Here is a 16,123-nt window from a genome sequence, read left to right as displayed (position 1 = left end):
ATGTGTATTAGACCTCCCCTCCTCCTCTCTGCCCATTGTGTTGGCGGGTGCAGTGGCTGGCCGCCTGCGCACAATCGCTCCATTGTGTTGGCGTGTGCAGTAATTGGCCGCTTGCGCACAAGCGCTTCCACGTCCATCGCCCACCCTTTTGGCCTCGCCCCCCCCCCTCCCTCCCGATACGTTCCTTTCATTGGCTACCATAGTCTGATGAGCTCCCCCCTCCCTCTCCCTCCCCCCTCAACTCGCTTTTAAGGGATTACATCTTGAATCATTGCCTCACTTGATACAGCTAATCTGGCTGTGACGGTCCCACCTGATGACGGAGACTTGTGTTGCCTCCGAAACGTCGTGATTTTTGTTTTTTATTTTATTTTACTTTCTACGTGACTTTACCGAAAAAACCTAAGAAGAGTATACTCAGATACACACGCATTTAAGTAAGTGGTTTATTGATTTATCTGCCCTTGTTTTAATTCAATCGTGAAAGCTACATTTAGCAGACATATACCTCCTCTATAGGAAATTGCCAAAAACGGGAGGATTTCTGTAAAAAACATGGGGAAAATCTTCAGGTGCTCAACAGCTAAATATAATGATAGAAAAATCGGAACTTTCTGCTCGAGGGCAAGGTGAAAGTTAACAGTGATATACATCAATAAAAGTTTGCAGTTGTAGTGGGTTAAATGACTAGAGGAGAGTCTCTCTGAGGCAACACGTATTTATTTAACAACTAGCAGAAGTACCCGGCGTTGCCCGTGTGAAAAATATATTTCTTAATAACCTTACATATATACACAGATACTAAGGTATTGTCAAAGCCCGGTCGGCTTTGACAATACCTTTCACCACTCACCACTCACAACTCACCCTCACCACTCATCCTCACCACTCCCACTCACTACTCATCCTCACCATTCATCATCACAACTCACCACTCACCAAACTCCCTCACCAATCTCCCTCACCCTCACCACTCATCCTCACCATTCACCATGACCATTCAGCCTCACCACTCACCACTCACTCTCACCATTCACCCTGACCACTCACCCTCACCACTCACCCTCTCCCTCACCACTCACGCTTACCACTCACCCTCACCACCACCACTCACCCTCACTACTCACGCTCACCACTCACTCTCTCCCTCTCCACTCACCCTCACCACTCACCCTCACTACTCACTAATCACCCTCACCACTCACCACTCATCCTCACTACTTACTACTCACCTTCACCACTCACCTTCACCACTGACCCTCACCACTCACCCTCACCACTCATCCCCACCACTCACCCCTAACCACTCACCCTCACTACTCACCATCACGACTTACCCTCACCACTCACCATTCACCACTCACCCTCACCACTCACCCTCACCACTCACCCTCACTACTCACCATCACCACTTACCCTCACCATTCACCACTCATCCTCACCACTCACCATCACCATAAACCCTAACTACTCACCCTCACCGCTCAACCTCACCACTCATCCCCACCACTCACCCCTAACCACTCACCCTCACCACTCACCACTCACCCTCACCACTCACCCTCACCACTCACCATCACCATAAACCCTAACCACTCACCCTCACCACTAACCCTCACCACTCACCTTCACCATTCACCCTCAACACTCACCCTAACCCCTCTCCCTCACCACTCTCCCTCACCACTCACCGTCACCACTCACCACTCACCCTCACAACTCACCACTCACCCCTCACCATCACCACTCACCCTCACCACTAACCCTGACCCCTCACCACTGACCACTCACCACTCACCCTCACCACTAACCCTCACCATCACCACTCACCCTTACTACTCACCACTCAACCTCACCACTCTTCGTCATCACTCACCCTCACCCCTCACCCTCACCACTCACCCTCACCACTCACCCCTCACCATCACCACTCACCCTCACCACTCTCCCTCACCACTCACCACTCACTCTCACCATTCACCCTCACCACTCACCCTCACCACTCACCCTCACCACTCAATCTCACCACTCAACCTCACCCTCACTACTCACCATTCATCCTGACCAATCACCACTGACCAATCACCACTCACCACTCTCCCTCACCACTCACTCTCACCATTCACCCTCACCATTCAGCCTCACCACTCACCCTCACCACTCACCACTCACCGTCACAACCACCACTCACCCTCACCACTCAGCCTCACCACTCAACCTCACCACTCAACCTCACCCTCACTACTCACCATTCATCCTGACCAATCACCACTGACCAATCACCACTCACCACTCTCCACTAACCCTCACCACTCAACCTCACCACTCACCCTCAAAACTAACGAATCTCTCACCACTCACCCTCACCACTCAGCACTCACCCTCACCACTCAGCACTCACCCTCACCACTCACCCTCACCACTCACGCTCACCACTCACCACTCACCCATCACCACTCACAACTGCCACTCACCCTCACAACAACCACTCACCCTCACCGCTCACCACTTACCCTCACCACTCACCCTCACCACTCACCCTGACCACTCACCCTCACCACTAACCCTCACCATCACCATTCACCCTTACTACTCACCACTCAACCTCACCACTCTTCGTCACCACTCACCCTCACCACTCACCCCTCACCACTCACCCCTCACCCTCACCACTCACCCTCACCAGTCACCCCTCACCATCACCACTCACCCTCACCACTCACCCTCACCACTCACCACTCACCGTCACAACCACCACTCACCCTCACCACTCACCCTCACCACTCAACCTCACCACTCAACCTCACCCTCACTACTCACCATTCATCCTGACCAATCACCACTGACCAATCACCACTCACCACTCTCCACTAACCCTCACCACTCAACCTCCCCACTAACCCTCAAAACTAACAACTCTCTCACCACTCACCCTCACCACTCACCCTCACCACTCAACCTCACCACTCAACCTCACCCTCACTACTCACCATTCATCCTGACCAATCACCACTGACCAATCACCACTCACCACTCTCCACTAACCCTCACCACTCAACCTCACCACTCACGCTCACCACTCACCACTCACCCATCACCACTCACAACTGCCACTCACCCTCACAACAACCACTCACCCTCCCCGCTCACCACTCACCCTCACCACTCACCCTCACCACTCACCCTGACCACTCACCCTCACCACTAACCCTCACCACTCACCCTTACCACTCACCCTCACCACTAACCCTCACCATCACCACTCACCCTTACTACTCACCACTCAACCTCACCACTCTTCGTCACCACTCACCCTCACCACTCACCCCTCACCACTCACCCCTTACCCTCACCACTCACCCTCACCACTCACCCTCACCACTCACCCTCACCACTCACCCTGACCACTCACCCTCACCACTAACCCTCACCACTCACCCTTACCACTCACCCTCACCACTAACCCTCACCATCACCACTCACCCTTACTACTCACCACTCAACCTCACCACTCTTCGTCACCACTCACCCTCACCACTCACCCTCACCACTCACCCCTCACCATCACCACTCACCACTCTCCCTCACCACTCACCACTCACTCTCACCATTGACCCTCACCATTCAGCCTCACCACTCACCCTCACCACTCACCACTCACCGTCACAACCACCACTCACCCTCACCACTCACCCTCACCACTCAACCTCACCACTCAACCTCACCCTCACTACTCACCATTCATCCTGACCAATCACCACTGACCAATCACCACTCACCACTCTCCACTAACCCTCACCACTCAACCTCCCCACTAACCCTCAAAACTAACAACTCTCTCACCACTCACCCTCACCACTCAGCACTCACCCTCACAACTCACCCTCACCACTCACGCTCACCACTCACCACTCACCCATCACCACTCACAACTGCCACTCACCCTCACAACAACCACTCACCCTCACCGCTCACCACTCACCCTCACCACTCACCCTCACCACTCACCCTGACCACTCACCCTCACCACTCACCACTCACCATCACAACCACCACTCACCCTCACCACTCACCCTCACCACTCAACCTCACCACTCAACCTCACCCTCACTACTCACCATTCATCCTGACCAATCACCACTGACCAATCACCACTCACCACTCACCCATCACCACTCACAACTGCCACTCACCCTCACAACAACCACTCACCCTCCCCGCTCACCACTCACCCTCACCACTCACCCTCACCACTCACCCTGACCACTCACCCTCACCACTAACCCTCACCATCACCATTCACCCTTACTACTCACCACTCAACCTCACCACTCTTCGTCACCACTCACCCTCACCACTCACCCCTCACCACTCACCCCTCACCCTCACCACTCACCCTCACCAGTCACCCCTCACCATCACCACTCACCCTCACCACTCACCCTCACCACTCACCACTCACCGTCACAACCACCACTCACCCTCACCACTCACCCTCACCACTCAACCTCACCACTCAACCTCACCCTCACTACTCACCATTCATCCTGACCAATCACCACTGACCAATCACCACTCACCACTCTCCACTAACCCTCACCACTCAACCTCCCCACTAACCCTCAAAACTAACAACTCTCTCACCACTCACCCTCACCACTCACCCTCACCACTCAACCTCACCACTCAACCTCACCCTCACTACTCACCATTCATCCTGACCAATCACCACTGACCAATCACCACTCACCACTCTCCACTAACCCTCACCACTCAACCTCACCACTCACGCTCACCACTCACCACTCACCCATCACCACTCACAACTGCCACTCACCCTCACAACAACCACTCACCCTCCCCGCTCACCACTCACCCTCACCACTCACCCTCACCACTCACCCTGACCACTCACCCTCACCACTAACCCTCACCACTCACCCTTACCACTCACCCTCACCACTAACCCTCACCATCACCACTCACCCTTACTACTCACCACTCAACCTCACCACTCTTCGTCACCACTCACCCTCACCACTCACCCCTCACCACTCACCCCTTACCCTCACCACTCACCCTCACCACTCACCCTCACCACTCACCCTCACCACTCACCCTGACCACTCACCCTCACCACTAACCCTCACCACTCACCCTTACCACTCACCCTCACCACTAACCCTCACCATCACCACTCACCCTTACTACTCACCACTCAACCTCACCACTCTTCGTCACCACTCACCCTCACCACTCACCCTCACCACTCACCCCTCACCATCACCACTCACCACTCTCCCTCACCACTCACCACTCACTCTCACCATTGACCCTCACCATTCAGCCTCACCACTCACCCTCACCACTCACCACTCACCGTCACAACCACCACTCACCCTCACCACTCACCCTCACCACTCAACCTCACCACTCAACCTCACCCTCACTACTCACCATTCATCCTGACCAATCACCACTGACCAATCACCACTCACCACTCTCCACTAACCCTCACCACTCAACCTCCCCACTAACCCTCAAAACTAACAACTCTCTCACCACTCACCCTCACCACTCAGCACTCACCCTCACAACTCACCCTCACCACTCACGCTCACCACTCACCACTCACCCATCACCACTCACAACTGCCACTCACCCTCACAACAACCACTCACCCTCACCGCTCACCACTCACCCTCACCACTCACCCTCACCACTCACCCTGACCACTCACCCTCACCACTCACCACTCACCATCACAACCACCACTCACCCTCACCACTCACCCTCACCACTCAACCTCACCACTCAACCTCACCCTCACTACTCACCATTCATCCTGACCAATCACCACTGACCAATCACCACTCACCACTCACCCATCACCACTCACAACTGCCACTCACCCTCACAACAACCACTCACCCTCCCCGCTCACCACTCACCCTCACCACTCACCCTCACCACTCACCCTGACCACTCACCCTCACCACTAACCCTCACCACTCACCCTTACCACTCACCCTCACCACTAACCCTCACCATCACCACTCACCCTTACTACTCACCACTCAACCTCACCACTCTTCGTCACCACTCACCCTCACCACTCACCCCTCACCCTCACCACTCTCCCTCACCACTCACCACTCACTCTCACCATTCACCCTCACCATTCAGCCTCACCACTCACCCTCACGACTCACCCTCACCACTCCTAACTCTCCCTCACCACTCACTCTCACCATTCAACTCACCATTCAGCATCATCACTCACCACTCACCGTCACAACCACCACTCACCCTCACCACTCACCCGCACTACTCACCACTCATCCTCACCAATCACCACTGACCAATCACCACTCACCCTCACCACTCTCCACTAACCCTCACCACTCAACATCACCACTCAACCTTACCACTCACCCTCACCACTCACCCTCACCACTAACCAATCTCTCACCCCTCACCACTCACCCTCACCACTCACAACAACCACTCACGCTCACCGCTCACCCTCACAACTCACCACTCACCCTCACCACTCACTAATCACCACTCACAATCGCCACTCACCCTCACCACTCACCCTCACCACTCACCCTCACTACTCATCCTCACCAATCACACCCTCACCATTATATTTTTGCCCCAGTCAACGCCGGATATTTCCCATTCGTAGCAGTTTATATCAACTCTATAACCAACTTATATTAAACGGGAACAGCGCAAACCTAAAGTAATCTACAACCTTCGATTAACCCTTTGTGCGATTCAAAGAATCGATTCCTGGCATGTTGGGGGTTTATATTTTGAATGACAGAGTTTTATTTTCATTGGTATGTTATGTTTTAATGTTTTCAGGAGTTTTTAATTACATTTTTGCCCCGGTCAACGCCGGATATTTCCCGTTCGTAGCAGTTTATATCGACTATAACCAACTTATAGTAAACGGCCTCGCCCCCCCCCCCCGCCCCCCCCCCTCCCTCCCGATACGTTCCATTCATTGGCTACCATAGTCTGATGAGCTCCCCCTAAGTTTGTACCCATCATCATTTTCGTTCTTTTGTCTATCATGTGTATTAGACCTCCCCCTCCTCCTCTCTGCCCATTGTGTTGGCGGGTGCAGTGGCAGGCCGCTTGCGCACAATCGCTCCATTGTGTTGGCGTGTGCAGTAATTGGCCGCTTGGGCACAAGCGCTTCCACGTCCATCGCCCACCCTTTTGGCCTCGCCCCCCCTCCCTCCCGATACGTTCCTTTCATTGGCTACCATAGTCTGATGAGCTCCCCCCTCCCTCTCCCTCCCCCCTCAACTCGCTTTTAAGGGATTACATCTTGAATCATTGCCTCACTTGATACAGCTAATCTGGCTGTGACGGTCCCACCTGATGACGGAGACTTGTGTTGCCTCCGAAACGTCGTGATTTTAGTTTTTATTTTATTTTACTTTCTACGTGACTTTACCGAAAAAAAACCTAAGAAGAAGGGGAATCGTCCGATTCTAAAGGAATCTACAACCTTCGATTCCTTTGCGCGATTCAGAGAATCGATTCTTGGCGCGTCGGGTTTCAAAGTAATTACACAGTTGTATTTTCATTGGTATGTAATGTTTTAAAGTTTTCAGAAGATTTTAAATGTATTTTCCCCCCGGGCAACGCTGGGTATATCGAGTTTATACCACAAAGTCGTCGCTTGACACGTGTGGGGTGTCAAGGCCTAGTACCGTGCAGAGCCTCCGGCCTCGCCTAGATTGCCCACCCGGCTGAGGCTGGGTACTGGGGCCGTTACCCCCCCCCCCGCGCTACAATAATACTGTCTAATCGCTATAATTTTATTATCTACCGACCCTATGATAGTAATTGCACACATTGGGGTGGGGGGGGGGAGTGAAGAGGACGTGAAACTTTGATGAATTTACCTCAGAGTCGCGTGTTAATGCGTGCGCATATTTGTAACGGGAATTAAAAATGGCGTCCACCCCGCAGTGAAGGCGTCGCTGGCCGTTGTCAGGGGCAACTGCCGTGGTCCGCGCCGGTTGGCAATAGTAAATAAGTAAATAAAAGTAAATAAATAAATAAAGATAAATCGCACAAAATCGATAATCGGACCGATTTAAAGGCGACGGACGAAAAATCGGAAATGCCTACGTTCACCGCGGGGCCGGGGGCGTGCCCACCTGCAAAATTTGTTCTTCCTAAACCCCACGGCCCGAGCGCCAAATCCCTCCAAAGCGAGCGTACGCAGAGGGACAGACGGACAGACGGACAGACGGACAGACGGACAGACAAAAAGTGACGTTCATAGGTTAGATAAATCTGTAATAATCTTTCTTGAGACGGCTTCGGGATCAGTCCTTTTATTTCCACTCCACAATACACTTTGCTCACTCACTCTCCGTTGCTGGCAGACAACGGAGAGAGGACAGACTTCGCACCAAGTCTCCACCGCGCACGTGGCACCCAGAGCCCCGTCCGCGAGTGACCCTGCTCTTGTCAGTTCCAGTCTGCTCCCGATCGTTCTCCCTCACTCTCTCTTAATACCTTCGTCACGTGGTCCCCCCAGCCAATCGTTCATGGACAGCTTCGACCATTCTCGATGGTTCCCTGTCAATCCCGGGACCATGCCCCTCATCCGGCTCCCCATTAGCTGGGGCCCCGAATGGCTAGGCCAATCACTCCTGATGACATGTCGTGATCACGCCTGGGCCATGGTCCCTATCTCAACCCTTATTGGCTACAAGCAGGACCGGCAAGCCAATCCCCACGTGAACCCTCTATGGCTGTTATTACAAATCCTTAACACAAAGGGGTAACGGCCCCTTACACCCGATACACTATGGGGGTAGCCCCTACGCCTCTCACTGGCTAAACAACACCCTTCTTCTGTGAAGCTTGGTGTTCACTGGTATAAGCTGGAGCCGACCCTTGCCAGGGGTGCGGTTCTGCCCATTGGGCTCTTCTCTTCAGGAGGCTCTTCGATCTTCGGGTGGACGACGACTGCCGGGACCGTTCAGAGGTCCGGCTTTTATACAGAGCCGTGGCTCGCTCCGCCCCGGCCACACCTTCCTTCTCGAACCTTCTAGCAGGACCTGGGGAGTGATGTCATCCCCCAGCCCCCCTCCTGGGGTCTGGGGTCTGCATCTCGGTTACCGTTGGGCCCTGTGGCCCATAGTCCATTAAAACTGGGGCTCAGCTCCTCTTCCGCCCCCTATTGGCACGTATGAGATACTACCGGCTAACAGCACGGGAAGTGCACAATAATACCTCAATACAGTAATGCTGCAATGTGAGTGCTGCCACAATTCCAGGTAGTTATTTAATATTAACATATAACGGCGAGTTAGTCCTAATATCGCTATAAAGTTAAACAATAACGTAAGCACATGTGACCCAGTCATAATGCGCAAAGTTGCTAAAAGAGGGCATGTTGATATATGGAACAATTTCACACAAAAGGCTTCCAAATCTCCCATTATATTTTATTTACAATAGACTACAATTACTAAAGACGACTTTAGAGTCCAGTGACTTGACCATTAATACAAGCTCAAACTAATAAGCCAAGCAAGCGTAGATTGCGGGTAGAGGGGGGGGGGCATAGGACCTGGAGAAGAACCCATGCAACCGTGGAAGGAACACGCAAACTCCACACATGCAGGTCGAAGCCAGGTAGGGCCGCGGTGCATTGCCCAATGTCTCTGCCCACGTTGTGCGGTCTACTGTATGAGAGGCAACCAAGCAAGCCGGATAAACGACAATAACCTTCATGGTGCCCCTCGCTGCCTGCAAACATGTCATGACATGCAATGGTGCAGATAGATTATGACTACGCATAACCGCCAACTTGACAAACTCACCTTACACTGCCTGAGCCACAGCCCAGTCACACTCCTCCAAAAAATGTGATTGAAATTATATACATACTAAATTACACTTAAATTGTAATAACTTATTTTGATTAATATTAATATTTATCTTTATCAAGCAAAAAAGTTGAACTCTAAAAGAGGTGAAGTGTGCAAATATGAACATAGACAATGGTGCAAATCAAAAACAATTTATTTTATTTTATAACAGGACCCTGCGGGGTGGGCTGGTAGGAATAATACTAATACCGGTACAGGGATATCGACCGCACACAACAACAACAACAACCGCCATTCGCCACTAAGTGGCGGTGACGTCACCACGACGCTTGTGCCAGGCCATGTGCACCCTGAGGCCACGTGAAGTGTCGAACGCCCGCTGACAGGAGGTCACGGGGCAGACCCAGGTGCCACGGGTCGACTGACCGAGATGACCGAGATGACTGGCTGATGCACCACCTGTGCCCCCTACTGTGCCAACTTGCTGTGCTTTAGCCACCCGGCGCTCCGCTCGTTGTTGTGAGCGTCGCTCCTCCGCCCTCCGTTGTTGTTGGAGGGCGACTGCCTCCAACTGCCCAGTAGCGTCCTTCACGAGCCTCCTCCACTGCGGCCGATCTTGACACCGCTGGTACCAGTCATCAGCAAGTCCACTCAGCTCCACGTCCTCCTGTACCACATCACTCCATCTCTTCTCTAGCCCGTGCCGCGCCCGTTTAGCCCCCTCGATCCGGCCGAACAAAAGCTGTTTAGGCATGCGGTGGCTGGGCATGCGGGCTACATGACCCAGCCAACGCAGCCTTGCCTGCCGGAGGAGCTCACTGATGGGACTTTGCCCAGATCTTTCAAGGACTTGTGAGCTCCTCACACAATCCAGCCTGGTTAAACCCAGGATGGATCGTAGGCAAGCCAGCCTAAATGTTTCCAACCGGCGAAGATGCTCCACTAGGGGGGTCCACGTTTCGCAAGCGTAGAGAAGGGAGGGAATGACCGTGGCCGAGAAGACCTGAAGCTTCGTGCGGAGCGACAGACCAGGTAGCTTCCACACAGCGTTACGCAACCGATGAAAAGATATTGCCGCTCGACTGATTCGGAGTGAGACCTCTGCTGATAAACTGGAGCCGGTCATAAGCACACTGCCCAGGTATGGGAAACTCTCCACTCTCTCCACAACTGCCCCATCACCGATTGGGAGTTGTGGGGGTGGAGTGCCCGATGGTACAAAATACCCAGGCAGGTGCTTAGTTTTGGTGGGGCTGATGGTAAGGCCCCACCTCTTAGTGGCACGCTCCAGTCTCAGCAGCAGCGTCTCCAACTCCTCTTCTGAATGAGCAGCTATTACCAAATCATCGGCATACATAACGTGGTTGACCAATAGGGAGCCATCCCTTGATCGCACCCGGGCGTCGATCAGCCTCCCATTATATCTGTACCAAATGGTAATTCCCCCGGTACAGCTATTGAAGGCTTCACGAACTACGCAGTCGAAATAGATGTTAAATAATGTGGGAGCCAGAGGACATCCCTGTCGCACCCCAAGGTGTACAGGGAAAGGCTCCGACTCCCGGCCACGTAGTTTTACCCGGGCCCGCTCACCATCATGAAGGTCCTTAATGATCGTGAGCAGAGGGTCAGGGACTCCGAAAGCACGAAGAACAACCCAGAGCCCAGTCCTACTGATGGTATCATAGGCCTTGACCAGGTCAATAAAGCAGAGATGTAGGTCTTTTTGGAATTCCCTACACCTCTGCTGTAGCAGACGGACAGAAAATATGGCATCTGTGCAGGACCGCCCTTTCCTGAAACCGCATTGGGGCTCCGCAAGCCTCTCCTCAGCGTGCCTAGCAAGGCGATGTTGAATAATCCTTGCCAGGACCTTACCCGGCACACTGAGGAGTGAGATGCCCCTGTAGTTGTTACAGTCGGTACGGTCCCCCTTCTTAAAGAGGGGGACCACCAGGGCATCCTTCCAGTCCTGCGGAACCCGTCCAGTGGTCCAGACTGTTGTTATGATGTCATATAGGGCAGTCTGTGCACAAATGCCACCCTCCCTCAGCATTTCGCTTGGGAGATCATCTCTGCCCGGTGCCTTCCCTGGTCTCAGACTCCGGATCGCCCTCAGTACTTCCTCAACAGCTGGTACCTCAGCCAGCCACTCACAGGGGGTGACCTCTTCCAATATTTGAAGCACCGCAGCCTCAGCAGGGTTATCCCCACTTTGTGCCATGATGTTTTCCTGGCTGAGAGATTTTCCCTCCCCCAGGACCTCACAGAAATGCTCAGCAAATCTGCAAACCTGTCCCTGGGGGTCGGAGATTGGATCACCGTTTTTTCCTCTAATGATGGTAATAGGTGTGGCGCTGCAGGTTACTTTTTTGATGGAGTTAAATAGTGATTTGTGATCGCGGGCCACTGAGGCAGACTCCATCTCCTCAGCAACCCGCGACCACCACCCATCCTTACAGCGCCTTACGGCTCTCCGAACCTCCGAGCGAAGGCTGCGGTAAACCTCCTCATTCTCTGACGTGGGATGCTGTAGGCGATGAGAGTGGGCCTGTCGCTTTTTCTCAATTAACCTGAACACCTCCTCCGTCAGCCAGGGTTTCTGGGGAGGTCTGGACCGCGTACCCAAAGCAGCCATTGCAGCTGCATGAGTCACAGTCTTAAACCTCGCCCATTTACCCTCGACATCAGGTGGAGTGGGGGACGATGCCAACCCCAGCTGCAAGCAATGATGAAATTCTCGCTTGCAACTTTCATCAGCTAGCTGAGACCAGGCCACTTTTGGTTGGAATGGGGTCCTGGGTGTACACCCACTACTGGAGTGGAAGAATGGCAGGCGCATCTTACAGATGACTAGTCGATGGTCAGAGGTCAGATCAGCTCCACGGTAGGTCCTGGTGTCAAGGACATGGGCTCGCATCCGCTGGTCCGTCACTATGTAGTCCAGCAGATGTTCTTGCTTGGACCCGGCATGTATCCATGATGTTGTGTGGATGCGCCGATGCCGGAAGAGCGTGTTGGTAATTACAAGCCCATGGGCTGCACAAAAATCTAGCAGCCTCCTACCGTTATTATTGAGCTGATCTGGCCCATGCCTTCCAATCACTCCAGACCAGGTGCCAGCATCATGACCAACTCGGGCATTGAAGTCACCCAACAAGATGACTCTGTCCCGAGTGGCCACTTTAGCCAGCACCTGTGACAGGAGGTCATAGAAAGCGTCTGACTCATCGGCTTTGCCTGCATCCCTCCACGGATGTTCGTCTTCGGTGGGGGCATAAGTAACCACGACCACCACTCCTCGCCTCTGGTTGATGGGAAGGCTAGCCCAAAGTATCCTGGGGCTTACAGCTTCCCACACCTCACCGCCACGCTCCCACGCCCCCTTCATTCTTTTGTTCAGAAGAAGAGCCACACCCTGTTGTTTGGCAGTCTCCTGCCCCGAGTAGAGGACTGTCCACCCCTCATGGTGGCAGGAGCCAGAACCGGTCCACCGGACCTCCTGAATGCCACAGAGATCCAGGCGGTACCGGTCCAGCTCCCGACAGAGGAGTGGCAGCCTCTCCTCCGCAGTGAGCGTTCGAACATTCCACGTGGCCATCCGCAATGGTTTTTCGTTGTTTCTGGAGGAGCCCCGAGGGTGAAAATTCAATCTCCTGGCTCCGCCAAATGGGGTTTGGCCAGGAGACGTCATAAAAGCCTGACCCCCCGGGGCCTCCGGCACAAGCTTATTAATTACAGGTTTATGTTTAATTCGACCGCACACACACGCGCACACACACACGCACATACGCGCACACACGCACATACACGTACACACGCACACACACACACACACGCACACACACCGCACGCACACACACACACGTACACACACATGCACGCACGCACACGCACACGTAATGAAGTTGTGTTGCTACGCTTCCAGTTCGCCGTGAATAACGATCCAAAGCCCAATAGCGCCCATTCATCACGCCGCTCGAGTGGGCCGGACACGCACACACGCACGCACACACACACGCACGCACACAGTCACACATATACACACACGCACGTACACACAGACATGCACACACACGCGCATACACACGCACACACACGCACGCACGCACACACACACACACGCGCATACACACGCACACACACACGCACACACATACACACACGCACGCACGCACGCGCACACACGCGCACACACACACACGCACCTCTCACCTGCAAGGCAGCGGTCGCCGCTTCTCCTCCCACATCTCTCGTCGCGGCAGCTGTAACGATGGTGCAAGTTTGTTTTTATCATCAATTCCTCCTCCACCCCTCCCCGCCACTGTTCACCCACCAGAATAAATTAGTTCGCCCATAGTCAGTCGATCAAAAAGTTTCGCCGAGAGGCGCCGGAAGCGACGGCCATCTTGTTTAATTCACAGATCGCAGGGGGAGCGGGCGGCCATCTTGTCGGACAGGGTCATGCCAAGTGTTTGCAGTAGGGGGCGATGTTGATACACGGACGGACGGACGGACGGACGCATTAATCTATTGGTGGTCTGGTCCACTTCGTTCCTACCAGTAAAACATAAGCACTCGAGCTACCAATTTACGACCCATATATTAACATAGAGGTATTGCATTTCCACACACACATTACATTTGGTTTGTGCTCGATATTGCTCTTGAAGAGTTGCAGAACCATGGTGCAAACATGTAATTTATTATTTTCAATTATGGAAGCCAATGCACACGTTTTTTTTGGATGATTACAAGTTAGCAGAAGTAAAGTAATTGTGTTCAGGTCGACGCGAGTGTTGTCATAAGAAATATTTAGAAAGTATGCGATTCTAAAAGACGCAACAAGGAAACATTGGGCGCATCCAAATTTTTAAATAAGTAGTATTACATTTTTTTTTAAACACGCTTTAATGAAATGTACCGTACTAGTAATTGAAGAACTCCACGACTCCAGGAAGTGGTCCCGAAGCTTGCCATAACGTAAGGGACCGTGGTCAATTACAGCCAACGTCAGTTTACCATGGACAATTAGACCCAAGCCGAAACATAACATATATACATTGTTATACAGAGACCGGTTGTGTGTATTGTTGCTCACACCTCTGCCTTGCTCTCTCCCTCTCCTCGAGATGTCAGGCGATTGTGCACGTCAGTTTCAAAATTATAAATTTTTGCATAGCATTTTGCCTAATAACAATGCATCTATTTTCTTAATTCACATGTATCCTTAATACTATTTACAGAGGTTGCTGTTTCACTTCGCGTGAAGCCTCGAATCTTCCTCTCTACAGTTTGTAAAAACAACATTTCATGTTCTTCTCTTGTCTGTCCCACTTCGACATATTTCACATTTGGTCGTGACAAATTGGTACAAAAAAAGTGGTTCTCATGAACACTTTAAACATGAAACTGCCCTAACTCATCATCAACTTTCACAGCAGTAACTGAGTAGCTACTTGCACCACCAAGGGGGTCCACAGACCACGGGTTTGGAATCGCTGCTCTCAATTTCAAAACAAGAGTAGTACACGCGTCGAATGTTCAGCGAACATTTACTCCAAACACACACGTTGCGGTCACAATGAACATTCTTAAATACATTATTATTATCTCGAGAGCGGAGTACATTTCTCGGCAACTGGTGCAATAGTTGGCAGGCAAAACGTGAAGTGGGAAAAATTGTTTCCTCGTTCCGTGCTGCTTCATAGCACATCAAGGGCTATTGCTCGAAACGTCACCGGTTATAGATATATTTATTTTATGGCAGTGTTGTCGACGAACGTGTTTCGGTTTACTTTTGTATTTATTGCGATTGTACACAAGTGCAAACGTGATGAGGGTATCACCCAACGCTTCGGATTAGCACAGTTGGCTACCGTACGGTGCGAAAGAAGTTCAACATACTGCACATACAAAATACGGGGACTCGTCTACTTACGAACGACTTCGATTCCAGAAGTCTGTTCGCAAGTCGAGTTGTTCGTAAGTCCCAACTTTACCCCCGTGTCGATTCCACAACGCTGCTGTTGTCACGGCGCGTTCACTAAACACGCGGGGTACGACGACTTTACAAGTTATAGTGTCGATGTGTCTACAAGAAGGGGGCCCCGGCTCCTCAAATATAAACCCGGAGGAGCCACTCACATGGCAACGAGTGTGGGGGGGGGGGTGAGCGAGGAGGCGGGGCGAGGGAGGGGGCGGGGCGAGGGAGGGGGCGGGGTGAGTCTGAGGGGAAGCGACGCCGC

Source organism: Lampetra planeri, chromosome 22, assembly GCF_965212315.1.
Source record: "Lampetra planeri chromosome 22, kcLamPlan1.2.h2, whole genome shotgun sequence".
In the NCBI taxonomy this organism is placed as follows: domain Eukaryota; kingdom Metazoa; phylum Chordata; class Hyperoartia; order Petromyzontiformes; family Petromyzontidae; genus Lampetra; species Lampetra planeri.
The sequence above is the reverse complement of the archived record's forward strand: the minus strand, read 5'-3'. Positions refer to the sequence as shown.